The sequence below is a fragment of the Nelumbo nucifera genome, chromosome 7 (assembly GCF_055504915.1).
Source record: "Nelumbo nucifera cultivar China Antique chromosome 7, China Antique-T2T, whole genome shotgun sequence".
Lineage (NCBI taxonomy): Eukaryota > Viridiplantae > Streptophyta > Magnoliopsida > Proteales > Nelumbonaceae > Nelumbo > Nelumbo nucifera.
Window position 1 is genome coordinate 31,460,556 of NC_142655.1, and position 19,118 is coordinate 31,479,673.

At 39.1% G+C, this 19,118-nt stretch overlaps 2 long non-coding RNA genes and 1 other non-coding gene across 5 annotated transcripts; 1 reads left to right on the plus strand and 2 right to left on the minus strand.

Annotated features, from left to right (window-relative positions):
• The first annotated feature begins 1,964 nt into the window (after window positions 1–1,964).
• LOC104598250 (uncharacterized) lies at window positions 1,965–12,859 on the plus strand. Of its 3 annotated transcripts, XR_735326.3 has the most exons (5): window positions 1,965–3,586; window positions 3,683–3,739; window positions 3,886–3,963; window positions 10,852–10,937; window positions 12,702–12,859. It is a non-coding gene; the product is annotated as an uncharacterized LOC104598250 (long non-coding RNA). The 3 variants fall into 3 exon arrangements; XR_016078316.1 differs by having other exon boundaries at window positions 10,852–12,859; XR_016078317.1 differs by having other exon boundaries at window positions 3,689–3,739; window positions 10,852–12,859.
• A 44-nt stretch (window positions 12,860–12,903) lies between these two features.
• Window positions 12,904–13,210, minus strand: LOC148790328 (signal recognition particle RNA). The gene has a single exon (XR_016079063.1).
• Window positions 13,211–15,752: 2,542 nt separating this feature from the next.
• LOC148790329 (uncharacterized) lies at window positions 15,753–18,991 on the minus strand. The gene is made up of 3 exons (XR_016078890.1): window positions 17,228–18,991; window positions 16,657–17,148; window positions 15,753–16,576 (listed from the first exon to the last, which is right to left on the minus strand). It is a non-coding gene; the product is annotated as an uncharacterized LOC148790329 (long non-coding RNA).
• Between the last annotated feature and the right edge of the window lie 127 nt (window positions 18,992–19,118).

Sequence of the window (19,118 nt, forward strand, 5' to 3'; positions counted from 1 at the left end):
ATTGTATAGTTGAATTCATCTCTATAGTTTTATCCATCTCTCTCTATATATATATATATTATTACAATTATATATTACAATTTACTCTAATGAAGTGATTGAGTTCGAATATCTACCCAAGGATTATTAAAATATCAATACATTACCCCCAATAGGGGGCGTATCGTATCGGCATAGTCACCTTGCAATACCTTCAGTAGCTTCCACATGAGGGCATACTCCATCACTTGGCTCATAACAAGCTCATCTCTATCAGTACCAAGGGAAGCTTACCACTGTTCTTGTCTTCGTGGCAAAGCTCTTCCCTACTAAATTTCTTCTGTTAGCATTATAGAGCCATTATATTTAGTTTATTCTAACATTTGGAACCAGCTCCATTGGCTTTTGATATTGGAGATCGATATTACATTATTTTTGTTGATGCCTTTAGTCGATTTACATGATTGTTTCCTATTACTATTAAATTTGTGTTATCAATTTTCATTTCTTTCTGTAATATGATTAAGAAATTAATTGGTCACTCTATCATAATTTTTCAATCTGATTAAGATAGTGAATTTAAGAAACTCAAAAATTATCTCCTTGAGTCTAGCATTGTTCACCATTTTAACTGTCCCCACACTTGTGCTCCTAATGGGGTTGTAGAGCATAAGCATGTCACATAGTTGACACTGCACTCACCTTACTTGATCATGAAAAATTGCCACATACTCTACAGCATGAATCTATTTCTACTATTGCATACTTAGTCAATCCATTGCCCTTCTCCTTTCTTCGCCACAAGTCTCCATTTAAGCTGCGTTTGGAAATGATGCATATAAGTGTGAATGTAAATATGTAGTGTAAAATTGTTCATATAATTTATAATGTTGGATTAGTTTTGCATTGACAAGTTTACCTTCTAAACAAACAAACTTTTAGTTGTAATGGATGCAAACATGAATTTCAATAAAGCATATGCTTCTTTTTTTAATCAAAAGCCCATTTGAACACAAATTTACTTCTTTTTTATTGATGTAATTTTACATCTTATTATCAATGTAAATATGCATTGGTCTGTCAGTTGTCAATGCATAAATGTAATGTTGTCAAACACAAGCAAAAGTGAATCAGAGTGCAAATTTACCCTGAACCGGGATTTACACTCCATTTACATCATTTCCAAACACAGCCTTAAGTTCTGATTTGATTTTTGCACTCATTTGTGCACATTCATTGGCTACAGCCCAAATCACAAAGACCATCATTGCCTTGATGTCTCCACTAGACGAATTTATGTATCTCAACATGTGATTTTTAATGAATCTTCTTTCTCTTACAAGGACATGAAAATTTCCTCCACCATACCATCTTCTACAGAATCCAACTCTGTCATGGGCTTGCCACCATGTGTTTTTCCTATTCACACCACTATGAGAGTTGTTGAGCCTATGTTGAATGCACTATCTCCATCTTGTTCTTTAAATTCTTCTTCATTCGGATGCAACTATTGTGGATACCAATTTTGTACCTTTCACTTCTTCTAATGGGTCTCATGTAGAGGTGAGCATTCGGTTTATTTGATTAAAAACCGAATCGAATAAACCAAAATTTTGAAAATCGAATTAAAAATAAAAACTGAAACAAAACCGAATTTAGAAAAATCAAAATAATTGAAACCGAACTTTTCAGTTCAGTTTTCGGTTATTTGGTTAAAACTGAATTTTAATAATTAATATATACTCTATTATATATATTATATAATATATTATATACTATATATTATAAAATCAAATTTCAGTATATTACATATTAATATATAAATATATAATATATTATATATTATATATTACATATATTAATAAAAAGTTCAGTTAATTTGGTTAATCAAAATTCACATTCCAAAAACCGAACCAAAAAACCGAAACTGAAATTTTCAGTTCAATTATTCTGTTTTAACCAAATACTGCTCACCCCTAGCCTCATGAAGCTACTATAGTTCCTTTTACTACATCCACTCATGGCATGCAAACCAGATCTAAGCCTAGTCTTTACAAACCCAATCCTCAATATGAGCTTACTGTTATTCCTCTCTCTAAAGTGGAACCTACTTCTTACTCCATTGCATCTCATGATTCCCGATGGTGTGTTGCAATGAGTGCTAAGTTTCACACTCTTTTGCACAATGGCACATGGTCTTTAGTTCCTCCGCCATGTGGCAAGAATGTTATTCCTTGTAAATGGGTTTTTAAAATTAAAAGAAAGAGTTATGGTTCAGTTGATTGATTAAAGGCCTATCTAGTGGCCAAGGGTTTTCACCAGTAAGAATGGGTCAATTTTGAAGAAACTTTTAGCCCAGTTGTTAAACTAGATACTATACAATTGATTCTCTCTCTTGCCGTCTCACATTCTTGACCCATTACAATAGTTAGATATCAGCAATTCATTCCTTCATTGAAGTCTCTCTAAAGAGGTTTACATGGCCTAACCTCCAGGCTTCATTGAGATACGTTGCATCAATCTATTTATAGCCTCAAGCAAGCCCCATGTGCATGGTTTCGGTGGTATATTTGTTTAATGGAATTGAAGGCAAATGCTTTATATATATATATACTAAACCTTCTTTGACTCTCATGGTTGCCAATACTCCATTGGTCTTAGACTCCACCAATTGCTTTGCTGACCCTTGTCTATATAGAAAGGTGATAGGGGCACTACAATATCTTATGGTGATGCGTCCAAACCTCTCATTTTCTTTGAACAAGGTCTCTCAATTTATGACCAATCTCTCTAATAATCATTAGGTAGCTATTATTATATGCTATGTTAAACATACATTAATATCTCTTGGTATTACATTCATCAAGTTGTCCTCCACTTAGTTGTATGGCTTTAGTGATCCGAGGCTGCTTAATTGTAAGACATTAATGACGTCAAGAATAATATGTCGTCGTTATTATTCCACAAAAGTAATTATTTGTCAATTAGTTTGGTCGTTAATTATAAAACATTAAATTAAATACCGAAAAGTATGAACAGGCTCAATGCAGATTTATGATTTCTACTGCAGATCTATAAATATTTAAAATGTCAATAACTCATATTCTATGCATTAACGCCCCCCCGTGAATTGATAACAATTTTGAGCTGATATCTACCCTAACAGTACTTTGTGTTTATAAATTCTGACTCTGGTTTGAACCATCTTTCTCCCAATTAAATACCTAAAAAAAAATTTCCCTCTCCCGCACAGTCCGTCGTTAATAAAATAAAATAAAATATTAGATAGTGGTCGTGCAAGACACACGGGTTTCTAGTTTTTCATCCCGTGAAAACTTTCTCTCTCTCTACAGTTCTCTCTATTTCGATTCTCCCTCCCCTTCTCTCCCTCCCTCTTTCCAATCATTTGATCTGTTCTTGCTCATTTGCCACCTCTACAACCAAAATGGACAGAATCAAAACATTCTTGCTCATTTTCCACTGTTGCAACCAAAAGGGACGGACGATCAAAGTGTTCTTGCTCATTTTCCACCATTGCAACCGAAAGGAACAGACGATCAGAGGATATATTCGGTATAGGTATCCAGATATCCACGGACAATCAGAGGTATAAATTCCTCTCTCCCTTGATCTTCGTCCCTTTCTTTCTTACCTTAAATCCCAACTTTAATCCTTGCTTTTCCTTTTTTTCTTTTTATTTGAGATGAAGTATTGAACACCACCACATAAGTCTTAGATAGATTGATCAACAAAAGTGTTGGTAAGTTATCCACTATAAGCTTCTATTTTTTTTATTTTTTTTCTTTTTGTTTCTGTTAAGTGAACTTTAAATACCGAATACTCTAGATTATTTTCTCTTGAATAAGATATGATGTTTTTTAGTTTCTCTTTGAACTACCACCGAAGGCAACAACAGGTACATTTGAAGAAGGCATCGTCAATTTGAAGAAGACATCATTAAGAGTTCATAGTTTATCACAAGAGGTAAACTTCTTCCTTCAATAAATCCTCTTTCAATTGATAGATAGGGTGTTTTAATATTTTTGATTTGGATACTCTGCTTTTGTAAAGGGATTGAAATCTATATTTAAAAACTTTATCCAATTGATAAAACTTGGATGGGGATCTGATTCTAATCGGCAATTAGTCTTACCAAGATTTCAGTCTGATTAAATTTTATATTTAGTGAATAGTATCTGTCGTTGTTTTACATAAAAGGGATTAACTCAAATGCCCTAACCAAATTGACTGAAGCGCCCTAGCCTAGAACCACTCTTCTAGAAAAATAAAATGTTAACCACGTAAACAGTACACAATAAACACCTATATACAAATTAATGTTGTGAAACTCAATAACCAATTATGCTTACTATGAGTTGGGGTGGATTCGATCCAAGCCGAGTCGAATATTTGGCTATTCGAGTTTGGCTTGCAGGAATAATGTCAGGCCCGAGCTCGGTTCAGTTCATAGCTCGTAAGTTTGAGTTCAGCTCGGCTCGAGCTCGACTATAAGCCAAGTTTTTTTGAAAAATGAAAATTATATGTATAAAATTATTTTTTTATTTTACAAACAAAAAATTAAGAATTATAAAAATTATTTAATATTATATATACAAAAAATAAATATAAAAATTATTTACTATTATACATAAAAAATAAAATATTATTATATAATAAAATTATTTTTTATATGTATGTATGTATGTATGTATATAATAAAAATTATTTATTTAATACTAAGCTTGTGAATCTCACATGTCAAGCTTCACTGGGCTTGAACTCGGCTTGATTAATAAACTAGCCTATATATCAAGCTAGAATTCGGCTTAAAACTCGGTTTAAACCGAGTCGAGCCAAGCTTTTCAAAAGTCGAACTCGAATAGCTCGTAAAAGGCTCGGCTCATGGCCACCCCTAACTGTGAGTATATGGGCAGAGCTATTAAAACTCATCTTTCTTAACACAGTCTCGTAGATAAAGAATTCATTCTTGTTCCATTAATCATGGCTTGAACCGAGTTTCAAAAAATCAAACCATATAAACCTTGAAATTTTACTTGGAAATAAGCTCCTGACTACAAGTCCTTCAAGTATATGCATGGGTTACGTTGATATCATGACACTTGGCCATGATTTTAAGGACTTCACCAAAGTAATTGGATATTTTGAATAAGCATTTAAGATTTTTTTCAAGTGATATATGAGGTGAACCACCTACCTTACCTAGATTGAATTGACTTTGACTCGGAACAAAATAGCTATATATGTGTGATGTTGTGTGATCTGACTACTTCCTGTTGGAGAATGATTTGACTTCTAGTCAGACGGCGAGCTAAGTGAATCTGCAAGACAGGATCAGAGAACCCGGGGTGGCTAACCCGGCAAGGTCACTCTGATGCTTAAGTCAGTAATCTGATGCGAGCTGAATTGAGAGCTTAGAGAGTTTAGAGAGCTAGAGAGTAGAAAAATCACGAGTACCTTGCGCCATTGGGGTTGGTGCCTTTATATACTGGAGTAGTCGTGGGGCACACAAAAGAGCTTCGGGATATCCAGGGTGTGGAGAGAGAGTTCGCTCTGCTTCCTAAGGAGCAATATACAGGTAAGGCTTATCTCGTTTCACTTCCGATTCCGGCGGAGTCAGGGTAAGTCCTCATCGCAATCCCGAAAAGGTCGGGATCTGCTAACTCATTGTGATCCCGAGAGATTTGGGATCCGTTTGAGAGACCTCTGGGGTTTGTTACGCGGGAGTCAGTTCGTGGCGATTCAAGTTGTTGGTCCCGAGCCGGTACTTCGGTCTTTTAGTTCCGAACTGGATTGAATACCGAGGCGCCTCGATGTCGAGGTCAGACTAGTGCTGAGGTGGCCCTGCACCGAGGCGGTCCTTGTGTCGAGGTGCCTGAATACCTAAACTCAATTGTTGCGAACTAGGTATGCCATGCTGAGTTGTCATCTCTTAGTCAGTTCGTGTCCACGTGTCCCCCTTTTGCTAGGTCGGGCCAAATCACCCATCATCAAATTCTCCCCACTCCTCGTGCCAAGGGTCCCAACCCGGTGCGAGGAGTTCACGGACGATCTAGGTGGATTTGGCATGGGGTCTAACATCCTGAAGAGCGAACCGCTGGTCGGTCCCATTCAATCGTCTGGCTCAACCACCAAATGACCCAGATCGCATTCCGGGTACGCGCAGACGTCACACTGTTTATAGACTTCGCGGATGTCAAAAAGCGTGCCTAACCGATTTTGTCCTCAAGTGTCGTGCAACCAGTTTTCATGAGAGTCGTTGGATTGAGCAGGTCTCAGCCGTTGATCGCCTCGCGATGAACTATAAATAGGGAGCCGAGGGGCCCCTCTTCTTTGCCACAAATCCTGTGATTGAGCTCTCCCGAGGTCGCGTTGGAGTCCTTCAGCTCGCCACTTCTTCCTTTGTATTCCGAGGTCATTTTCTTTTTTGGTGAGTTCGTCTTTTCTTCCTTAGATTGTTCTCCTTTCCTGTTCCTATTTCAATATGTCTAGTGCTACCATAAATAGGCTCCTTGGTGACTCTAGTGAGCTCGAGGGTGCCAAGGTGCAGTCCTCGGCTCCCGCTAGCGAGGTCAGCTCCTCGCTAGGTAGTTCCCCCCTTCGCCCTTTTTGGCTATCGCGAGTCTCACCGCTGGGTCTAGATCAGTGATCTGTAGGTAGGTATCGTTGAACCGCTTGATGTAACTTCTGATGGACTCCCCTTCTCTTTGGACTACGTTAAGCAGACTCTCCTGCGACCTCAGGCACTTCTTGCTGGTGATGAAGTGCGAGGTAAATAATTCCACGAACTGCGCCCAACTCTTAATTAATCCTGGCGCGAGGTTCTGGTACCAAGTCCGAGCTACTCCCTTGAAGGTGGTAGAGAAAGCTATGCACATGCAGGATTCGTCGGCCCCAACTAGGTGCATTTGGGACTAGAAGAAATCCACGTGATCGTTAGGATCAAAAGATCCGTCATACTTATCCAGGGGAGGCATCTTGAAGTCCTTGGGCATCGGGGTCGCCAAGAGCTCGGAAAACAGAGGGGACGACCCGAAGAGTAGAGGAGTGGTCTTTGTAGCTATCGAGCTCGCCTCCTCTTTACCTTTCACCTATTCTTGTTGGTTTGGTCTCGTGAGCTGGCTATTCTGTACTGAAGTTCGGCGTGCCTTGCGACGCCTTCGTTGCTGCTTCTTTATTGTCTTTGCATTGGTGTTGCTAACCTCGGTATGCTCTGGTACTGTTCTACCGCGAGGTAGCTCCTGGTTCCTTATGGGATTCTGAGGTTGACTATCGTGGATGGAGGGGCCTTGCCTTGAATTCGCACCCAGAACCCCAAACCGGTAACCTGCGAGCGATCCACCTTCTTGATGCGAACGCCGAGGAAGAATGGCCCTGTTGGGCTGAGTGTCCCCGGACCTGTTTCCGAGGTTTCCTTGTGAAACAGGTGGAGTGATCTAACTGTCTTTCCTCCCGCGAGGTGAGACTTGACTCCTGGGAGGAACTAGGACCTAGGAAGTCTCCTCGCCTCAGTGGGGAGATCGAGTGATGTCCTGGTTCATGCGAGGTCGATTCTGGTTCTGCTGGGTCCCTGGGTGCCTGGGTGGAACCGGCTGCTGGCTCTGTGGCAGTGGAGGGAACTGCTGTTGGTAGTTTTGGTAGAACATGTACTGTTGGTACTACTGGACCTGCTGCATTTGGACCTGAATGGCCCGCACGCAGTGCACCAGGTCGTCGAACTGAGATTGTCCAACTCCGGGGGGAACCATAGACGGCTCAGCGAAGGTTGCACCTACCACTGGAGGGAGTGGGGCGTTCACCTGTGTGGTGTTTTGTGGCACAGCCAGTGTTGGGACCCCAGCCGCAGTAAGCGGTATGGTGAACTGGCCAATGCACACTGAAGGAAACTGAGGTTGCCCCCCAGAGACATTCATCTCACTACTATGTCTGGTGTGACTAGAAGAGGCCATTGATTTCAGTGGAAAGTTGTTGATTGTGAAGAAGGCTTTTTGATCGTCTTCCCACAGACGACGCCAATTGATGTTGCGCGGTCTGACTACTCCCTGCTGGAGGATGTTCTGGCGTCCAGTCGGACGGCGTGCTAAGTGAATCTGCAAGACAGGACCAGAGAACCCAGGGTGGCTAACCCGGCAAGGTCGCTCCGATGCTTAAGTCAGTAATCTGATGCGAGCTGAATTGAGAACTTAGAGAACTTAGAAAGCTAGATAGAAGAAAAATCACGCGTACGTTGCGCCATTGGGGTTGGTGCCTTTATATACTGGAGTAGTCGTGGGGCACACAAAAGAGCTCTAGGATATCCAGGGTGTGGAGATAGAGTTTGCTCCGCTTCCTAAGGAGCAGTATACAGGTAAGGATTATCTCGTTCCACTTCCGATTCCGACGGAGTCAAGGTAAGTCCTCATCGCAATCCCGAAAATGTCGGGATCTGTTAACTCATCATGATCGTTGGAGAGACCTCTGGGGTTTGTTATGCGGGAGTCAGTTTGTGGCGATTCGAGTTGTTGGTCCTGAGCCGGTACTTCGGTCTTTTAGTTTCGAACTGAATTGAATACCGAGGCGCCTCGATGCCGAGGTGAGACTAGTGCCGAGGTGGCCCTACACCGAGGTGAGCCTCAAGCCGAGGTGGTCCTTGTGCCGAAGTGCCTGAATACTCGAGCTCAATTGTTGCGAACTAGGTATGCCATGCTGAGTTGTCATCTCTTAGTCAGTTCATGTCCACGTGTCTCCTTTTTACTAGGTCGGGCCAAATAACCCTTCATCAAGAACAAGAGCAAGAGCTTTTTGCCTCTATCCGTTCGTGTCTGACTCAAACACTAGGGATTAATCCTCACAATTCTTCAATGGTGCCACATCTCTCCATCAAATTGCTTGTACCAATCTACCCCTCCCAAGACACAAGATACCTTTGATTAGCATTGTATAATGACTTTTATTATAATCAAAGGAGAGGTGTAGAAAGAAAATTTCCAACAAGGTTGGGTCATCTTCATACATTTCCCATAAGTAAAACTCAAAAGGGAGAAAAGGCATTGAGGGAAAGCAAATAGCTTTTTTATTTTACAATTAGCTATAGCCAAAATGAAACATTCAATTCATTAAATATATTAGATTGGGATTCAAATTGTAAGATCCCAATATTACATATACTAGATGCTACTCGAGATTATTGCCCATAAAGTTTGGTCAAATATGACTTTAGTAGAGACTACCCACCAATCTTAGAAAGGAAAAAGTGTTTGGAAGACAACGGATTCTGTACTAGGCTTGAAAAAAACCAAATAATCAATAAGTTCAATAATTAAGGGTGCATGTCATACTGTTTCTTTATTTTTGTGTAGTGATCCAAACTTGAATAATTTCTTGTTTTCTTGGTCAAATTTGTAAGACAAGCTTGACTTCTTAAAATTTCAATCATCTACTGCTTCATGGTTCTTATTAAATAGAGAATGTTCTGATTTTACCAGTGCCACAAATTTTGGGTGATGTGGATTGAAAGATGATTTCCTTGCGTTCATTAGTCATGAGATGAACTAGAATTTTAACAAATAAGCCCCGAACTTTACAATATAAACAAAATAACAATAGTAAACATCCCAGAAAGTCAGGAACCACATCTACAACTTTTCTCAATTTTAAACAAGATGCAATATAAACACTTCCCACAACTATCTCCTTCCAGAAGTAACACTAGCATCCTGTACCTCTTGAATGTCTCACAAAATTTCCAATAATCATATCAGCATTTCTGTTCTAATTCTATAAGCTTGCATAGTTAATCCTACTTTGTAGATTCAGATTTTTTAGTCTACTCTCTTTCTTCTAATTCAAAATAAAAAAGAATAATCTTGCATAGTTAATCCTACTTTGTAGATTCAGAATTTTTAGTCTTCTCTCTTTCTTCTAATTCAAAAAAAGAAAAAAAAAAAAAAGAACAATCTTGCACATTCTTACCTCCTAAAAGGAACAAACTCAAACTCTTCCCACTTCTTTTTCAATCACCTTAACAATCTCTATCTTTTTATCAAATTTAACCACTTCATCTAATGGGAAAACACCATCCAACTCATTGGTCCAATTCTATATCCCCTTCTGACTCCAAATAATCATGGAAGTTATTAAATGATTCTCTGTAAGATGGTATGGTTCTAATTAATGTAAATCAATATATCAAGTGCTCATGGACATAAGTTTTTGGACAGAACCAGATACTTTAGAATGTTTGGGTATTAAAGAGGTTGTCTTTGAGGCTTAGGAGGTAAGATAACCCATTTGAATAGAACCATGTAAATGTAGATAAAAATTCAGTATAGATGCAGTTTTGAAAGGCAATCCTGGTTTTAGTGGTGCTGCCAGAGACATAAACATAAACATATGTATCTGTACACACATGTCATATGATTATGTGCTTGTGCAAATGTGTGAACAAGCAGCTATTAGAAGAAAGGTTAAGAGTAGATCTATTCCATGTTTTTAAGTATGAATAGGTACACATCTTCAAATATTTAAGAGTAGTTTGTAGTAAAAGCATACTTTCACTGTGGTATTAGTACTGTTAGAGAATAAAACCTATTCAAGGACCTCACTTAACAGATTAAGCTTTTAGATTGAATGGTTCTTTGAGATGGTATCAGAGCCACTTTGACCAAGTGGTCTAGTGTTCGATTCTCATCACCTCCACGCTTCAAGCCCAATGAGTGGGCCTGTGCTGTCCACGCTTAAAGCCCAATGGGCTTTTACGTGAGGGGGCATGTTAGAGAATAAAACCTATTCAAGGATCTCACTTAACAGCTTAACCTTTTAGGTTGAATGGTTCTCTGTGAAGTACTGACTGATATGTATTATCAATTAATGTAGAGGTGTGTGGTGCTTTTAAAAAGGAAAGGAAGCACAAGAAAAGGCAGCTTGAGGACACATTAAACCTTGTTTTGAAGAAGAGGAAGGTAATATGGAATTTTATGCATTGATTTGCAATTTTGTTTGGTTTAAGGAATGTTGATGCTTTGCATTTTTTAAGTTTTAAGTTAGTGGTTTTCTGATTCATCATTCTATTAAAGGCAGTTTTATAATGGAACAGAATGACCCATTTGCAAGAATATTTGAGTATTAAATACCTTAATTGATGTTCTTATTAAAATCTTCAAAAAATTTTGGCAATGTAAAATGGACTAAGATTTCCAGGTGGGGTTGGTGTTTGCTATCCTTAAAGGAGGAGCTTTTCATATAGTTTGCCTGTACCATCTGAGTCCTCTTAGATGGTAGTGGATAAAAATAAATCTAATAATCAAACCCAGTCCATAGAAGTAAAAATAAATCTGATAATCAAACCCCTGTACTTCTGAGTCCTACCAATATCCCTTAGATGATAACACTAGTGATGGTACCACTAGAAAACCACTTTCAATATGTTCTTACCACCATTTAGTGACCACTGAGAATCTGAAATAGATGACAAAACTCTTGAGACAATTTTTAGACCTTAATGAGATCAAAATGGGCCTTATTCTTCATTATTTGGTCTTGGAAGACCACCAAGCCCATGTATATAACAGACAACCAAAACTAGTGCACAGTTTGGGTGTTAAGGATATTTCTCTTTTTGATTTCTTTTTAAATTTATTTTCTAGTTATAGGCATCTTAAGTCTTGAATCCACCATGAATATTTTCTGATTAAAAACACTGGAGATGTCAGTCTTTGGGAAAACAGATCACTTTTGGACGTCTGCCAAGCTGGGCCATTCTTGAGTTCTTTGGTGTTTTACTGAGGATCCAAACAAGTGTCTTGCATCTTTGGTGTTTTAGTGGCAGACATGAAAGGCTATCTAACCCTTCAAATAATTTAAAACTTTCTTATTCTTTCCCATCTATGCTGCTCCGACATAATTTTCAAGCTTTTTCATCTAGTTCAATTATGAAAATAATGATCCTTGACTAATTTTCATTCATAGATTTTTTTAATGTTTATTTTCATGGTTAATTTGGATGTTAGAAGGTTTTAATCAAGATTCAAAGTATCGTTACGTATCAGCCCGTATCGATCGATACGTATTGTTCCGGGACCCTTTCGATACGTTCCTACAGTGGGTGTATTGGGGGTTTGACCGGTTCAAGGGATGGAGGGGTCCTAAACCGGCTCCCCTGAACCAGTTTTGAAAAAAAATTAAAAAAAAAAAAAAGTAAAAAGCAAGTATCGAAACGCCCGATACGAGGTATCATATTTTGAACCTTGGTTTTAATCACCTAGGATATAATAAAATGACCTTAAATATAAATGTTCTACATGGAAAGATTTTTCTAGATGCCTTTTTTCAATAAAGGAACTCATTTTATAGAAGAGAATTTGAAAAACAAAACTTTTCATAAACTTAAAACTTCAGTACTTGGCCTTTTCATTATTTATATATATATCATGTTCTTTTCATCTCTCAATGAAGAAGAGGGTAAGAATAATTGATTTGTGTTTTACAAGAGAGCAGGGAAAAAGGTTTTCTGCTTTCCTCAATTATTCGCCTTTTACGTCACATATTGTAATTGTTGAAAGGATGGAGACTTGTTTATTTGGATGTTTGTATTTAGTGAATCTTGTGGTTATTATGGTTATTAATGAAAATTTTTTTTCTAAATTTGCACTTGTCTAGATGAAAAGAATTTCAACTATATAATATGTTGATTATTTGTAACGAAGGGATTATTCCAATTTTCCCAGAGGAGATGTTGTCAATGGAGTTTTCTGCGGTTTGAGAATACAGTACGGAAGGTAATGCAAAAATAGATTGAATTTGAACGAGGGAAAGGAATGAAACAAGCTAAGGACAACTTAAACTAAATCTACAAAGCCAAAAGTTGAGTAACTCGGACCTGAGAGGAAGCTGGACGGAGGTGGTGGAGATGATGGTGTATTCCGGGCAAAAATTGGTCGTCCGATTGGGATCAATTCCTAGGGTGATGAGTGGATCAGCGGAGCACCGACTCGTTATCCTTCCACCGACGAGAGCGGGAGGTTGTCGCTGCTCTGTGAAGCCAGCCTGACGCGGTGCCCTCCTCTCTAAGAACCAGGAAGCCTCAGCCTTCGCTCAAACCCCATGCTTCAACTCCCTACTTGGAACGGGCGTGCCGGCAAATTACTCCGTCAGATCCCGCCTGTCGGAATTGGACTAATGTTCGACCAACTTGATGCTCCCGCTTGGGTTAAAAGCTCACGCTACCGAGCTCAGCAACGTATCTACTTGTAAAAGAATAGATAACTAACTCCAGTTTAATATATTTGTTCGATGTGGGACTTTCTACAAACTTGATTAGGAGAATACAATTACATCCGATGCAGAATTCTGAATTCCGGCCCCCCCTTCTAGCACTTTCCCCTATAAATCACATCTTTCCCGTGAATTTGACATCAATTCACAGTCTGGATACATTCCCCCTGTACTATGGGGCTATAAAATTCACGTGAAAATTTCATACAACAATAATTTTAGGGTCCGCATGGTTTCTAGAAATAGATACTTGAAATTAGAGGTATAGATCAAGGTTCAAAATATTGTAAACGTAAGGTGTATTGGAAAATATAATTTTAAGAGATATATTGAGATACGCTTTGGAAACACAGATATAGACAAAAAATCAAGATATGCATGAATACACTAGAAAATCCTTAAAAAATATGAACAACAATAAAAATGAATTTTATATGATTATAACTAATTTATTTAAACATAAAAACCATTCTTTAATGATTTATATAAAGTACCGGGATATAATTAGTAACCGTTGTAAAATAATAGAAGAACTAAAATGTATGTGTATATATACTAATATATAGTTAATATTTTTTAAAGTCATTTTTTAGTTAATATTTATTGTATATAGATTTAGATAATATTTATTATATATACAAGTTAATATACACCTTAATTTTTTAATAAATAAATATAATTTGTATTTATCTTATTATTATATAAATATTAATAATCAAATTTTAGCATTTGTTGGGAAACATCCACCCAGGCAAGAAAGATTACTTTAAGTATAAAAAAAAAAAAAAAAAACATGTTGTTTTAATAAGCAATTAAGGTTGGTCGCATAATGGTTAATTAATTATCGTTGTAAACAAATGACTTGTGTTCGGAACTTGTTGCCTTCAACTTGTGATTTTTAACAAGTTATTAGACTTAAATAACATTTAATGACATGTTAAATGACCTAATTAAAGGTAACTCAAATGAGCATTTAATTAAATAATATTAGCATTTAGTGGCGTCTCAAACTTAAAGGCTTAATTAAAATCGATATTAATGAGAGAGAGAGAGAGAGAAAATAGATGAATTAAAATTAAAAAGGAGAGGGAAATTAAAATCGGCTGATACATAATGTGTATCGGCCCATTTCGGGTTGTATCGGCCGATACATACCCAAAACGGTCCGATACGAGGCCGATATAGATCCGTATCGGTCCGACACGAATGAAAAAACACGAAACCATCTAATTATATATGTGTGTGTGTGTGTGTAAGTACATATAATATATGTTTTATTCTCTACTTTATTTATTTTTTAATTCAGTTTTAATTTTTTTACAAAAAAATGTTAAAAACTCAATTTGAGCCAAAAAAGGGTTTTCTCACCAAAATAGCGAGGCAAGGCACCGATAGAACCTTGGGGTAAATAGATCTTGATAAGTTACCCAAAAAAAAAAATCACCTCAATCAGACATCAGAGTGCAAAGTTATAGCCTCAAAAAGTTTGGGCAAGCATTAACTTTGCAACCTACAACCAAGTGACCAAGTCGAACGAGTCAACGAATGAACCCTTTGAGTTGGGTTTTTTACCAAGTCAACAGTTTTTTATCGAAAGTCGGGTGACGGTTCAAACGGTTCAACTAGTTGGGTCAATGGTGGGTTGAAAACATTGGTATCGGTTTGGGTCAGTTTTCAGTTTGGTTGGTTCGTTCAAAATATTTAAACTTACAAATTTTAAATTTAAAAAAATTACAATGATATTATTAAAAAATAAATTTTAAATTTTAATATTTTAAACTAAGAAATGTAGGAATTTTCTCACTTTCTTGTGTTAAAAAATCATATTTGAAATAGAAAATATTAATTTATATTTATGATCAAGTCAGTTCGATTTTGGTCAGTTTACAAATGGCCAAACTAAAACTAACCCAAATTAGTTAGGTGGGAAAATTGTTGAATCAAAGCCAACTAGAAATACTAGAAAGTAACCAACTTGGGTTGAGTTGGGTCAATTTGGTCAGTTTCATCGGTTTGATGAACAGCCCTAGTTGGATGGACCCCATCCTCGCCTACCTACAACACGAGCAACTCCCCTCAGACAAGAACGAAGCAAGGAGAGTCTGACGGCAGGCAACCCACTATGCTCTGTTTGAAGGAAAATAGTAAGAAGATCTTTCACCGAATTATGCTCACCCCTAGGGGTTTGCATATAATTCCCCAAGCTCGCCCCAAACCAGAAGGTAAATTAGTAAAATATCCCCAAATTTACTTGCTATTTACATTTTAATGAACTAGTCTTTCCTTTAGAGTTCCTAATGTAATGGATCAAATATTACTTTCCTTATCATGGATAGAAGTAGAACCTGATTAATGAAGTCTTGGACCCTTGAATAGCCAAAATCTTCAAAATGAAAAGAATAAATACCATTGGCAGATTAAGGAAAAAAAATAAAAAGAGAAAGAAAAACAAGAACAGTTGTTAATAGTTTATAGGAAACAGATACTACATTGAAATAGATAACCGGATCATATCATTGCCACCACAATGTCTAATTAAACCAAATAATTCTGCAGTAAAACAATCTACAAAACGAAATCAAAAATTTAAGTTCAGGGTTAGCAGAAGTACCAGGAACCAGATGGTCGGCCTCCCAAATATGCCACATGGGCTTTGAGCTAACTAGCTGATGGCCCGGGTGATCAAAATTGTCACCAGACAATTTCGTTATGCTTTCATTTCATTGCACAATACGAGTTTTACAAAAGGTTGGCCTTGGTTCGGGGAAGCCGAGCCCCTTACAACAAACAATAAACAAAGAAAAAAAGTGGAAGGAGAATCTAGAGTTGTATGAGGAGAATGGACAAAAAGAAGTTGCTTGGAGAAGACCCCAGCCCCGGCAGAACATCTTCAGGCCTCAACATCCACACGCTCGTCGGCTGCTTCAGCCTTCGTGTCTTCGATGCCCTCCAAGTAGGAAACGGCACCGAACTTGGTCATCTCATCTTTATAGGCATTGGTGGTCTTGAATTCTTCAACAGCCTTAGTCGAGACCTCTTGATGTTTCTGCTCGGTCGCCTAGAGCTTCTCCCTGGTCTTCTTCAGTTGCTCCTCGACCTCGTTCAGAGAGGTCCAGAGAGCCCTCATCTTCTCCCTCATGGCTGAGACCTTGGCTTCCATCTCCTTCCTACGGTCACGCTCCTTACGCATCGTTGCAATGGACGCCTCTCGGCCACTCTGGGACACAGTCAGCTGGCGATTCAACTTGTCAGCCTCCTTCGGGGAGGTCCTCAACTGCTGAAGGTGAACCTCCACCTTGCCGCATAGACCAACGGCGGTGGAAGACGTCTGCAAGGAATAAGTGGTCGTCAAAATGAAGCAAAGCAAAAGAGAAAAAATTGACTAAGTATAACGAATAGAAGCCTCACCTTGGCTAGTCGATCCAAAAGGGTGTCCCGAACACCCTGGATGTTCACCTGAGTCTAGGATTGCCTGTCCCCTAGTGGTAGCATCCCGGTCACCAGGGCTCAACTGAACCCCATGGTGCTCAAAGTACCACCCTCTCGGACATTCCGACTAGGGCGGAAGATTCTTCTCACCACTAGCGACATGTCAAAAGAGTGGGGCACAAATTGTCGAGAGCCCCCAGCGGCACCCTCGAGCTGGCGATCCCTCACTGCCAGTCTCTTCCACCTTGGAGGTTGGGGGCCTCGGCGGGTCTCTTAGGTGTGGGTGCCCTTCTCCCCTTGGCTTCGGTCGGTGCCTTTCTCCTCTCAGCCTCGGTTGGTGCCTTCACCCGAGGCGGTTCCTTCAAGGCAATTGTCTCCTTTGGGGCAAGCCTCTTCAACGGGGCCTCGCCCGTGCCCCTCTTATTGGACTTATCATCTTCATTATTCGATCCTTGATGTCGTCGTCCATCTCTGCAACACACAACATAACATGTAAGTACAAAGACAAAAGTAAGCAGACATTGGTAGTCAACGACAAGAGTATCCATACCGAGGCGGGCGGGGCTGAGACCATCCCACACCAAGGTGTCCTCCGCTACCAAGGGCACAGTGCAAATCGTCCCTATCAGCCGAATTCGGATCATCATGTTGGCCTCTTCATCGTTATTATATGGCCATATCCTCTCACCCACGGGATCCAGTTTCCCCTAGTCAAACTTGAAAGGCCAACCCTCAAGACAAGACACGAAGAAGTAGAGCCAGTACTTTCATCAGGAGATTCCTTGCCCCGCCAGCTACACTCGACACCACCAAGGGCAGTCCTCTCCCTTAGTACCCGGACTTCAAGTACCCAAGGGGAGTTCTCGAATTCACTAGTGGTATCCTCACTGTTGGAGGAGGTGGAATGGGAATGGGGCATTCTGGTGTCTGAGAGGTGAAGAAGTTCATAGCACTCGAGACCGGTGTTTGAGTACACATGGTTCCAGAAGAAATTCTTTACCTAAAAAAGTTGAGTTTGAGGAAGAAGGCTAAAGGGTTAAGCTAGTTGGTGGTCAAGGTCTACAAAGACTTAAGAGAAATTGAGAAAATGGTAGGAAGTTGCCTCAACCAGCAACCCTATTTAAAGAGAGATGTACAGCTCATATTGCTTAGATCCTACGGCCGCGGCGCAGCCGACCTAACAGCCTGAACCGACGCATGCCACGTGGTGTCAACCTCGAGAATATGAAACGACACCAAGCAAATTAGCCAACCTACCGATCAACTCTGGGCCAGGAATGGTCTGAACCAGGTGACCCACCACTCATCTTGTGCACAGCCACAGTCGATCAATGTCGACGTTCGTACAAAGCACAATGGACGAAAGTGAGCACCTCACACCCATGCCATGCATAGTCTCACCCCTCAGCTCAACACGATTCTCCAAGGAGGAAAGTTTACAAGGAAATAGTCGCCACAAGGTTACCTAGGGAAGCACTCATCGAGACGCCCTCTCCAACCGAAGCCATATTCCCTGCTAGACGCGCCATCCTACACCTCTATAAGTGACTACAATACTCTCTTCAAATGAAGCCGAGGTCTCAGCTCATCGCACCGGTCGACCTCGACAACCACTGCCTCGAGAGTGGGGGGCAAGTGATATAGGCGCATATGGCAAGGCCCAAGATTGCACCACGTGGCATCGGACGGACGAGATCCTAGTCGTCCATCCCTAACAACCCTTAACTACTCCATTGCAAGGTCAAGTATAAAAGGGGGGTGCCTAGCTTAAGGTAAATCCATCTTGCTCATTACTGCTCTCTAGTTCTCTTGCTATCAAGTGACCTCGTCTGAGCCCTCATCTCAATCCTGGTCTGACCCCCTCATACGTTTAACTAACTTGATAGTCAGGGTCTCTGCCCGTAGGATAACACCCGAGGCCTCTGATGTGCACTCTCTTGTTTTCAAGTAGGACACATCGGCCTCGGTGAAAGAAGCGAAATTACCTTGTTGCCCCTGGCCCCGTCCTTAGCAACAACACAATTAATTAACGCTAAAGGGTAAGATAAATTACCATACATAATATATTAATCAAGACCATGTTATTAATAAAATATATTATTTTTTATTATTTAATTAAATATCATGGGCTTCAAAAATCAAATTTAATTAACTTTCATTAATTAAGTAGGTTAATACAAAAATTATGTTAATTTAATCTAACATATTAGTTTAATTTTAATTATTACCAAATTATAGTTAGATTAAATGTACTTAGACCCAGTTAATTAAATTTATGTATTAATTTTGTGTATAGTATTTAAAAACTTATTAACTTAAAACTAATCAGATATGTTTATTTAGATAATAAATTAATCTTTACCAGTTATTAAGTGATTAAGTATGTCACTCATTGATCTATTATCTTTATATTTTTTATTTATTATAATTCTTGGAATGAC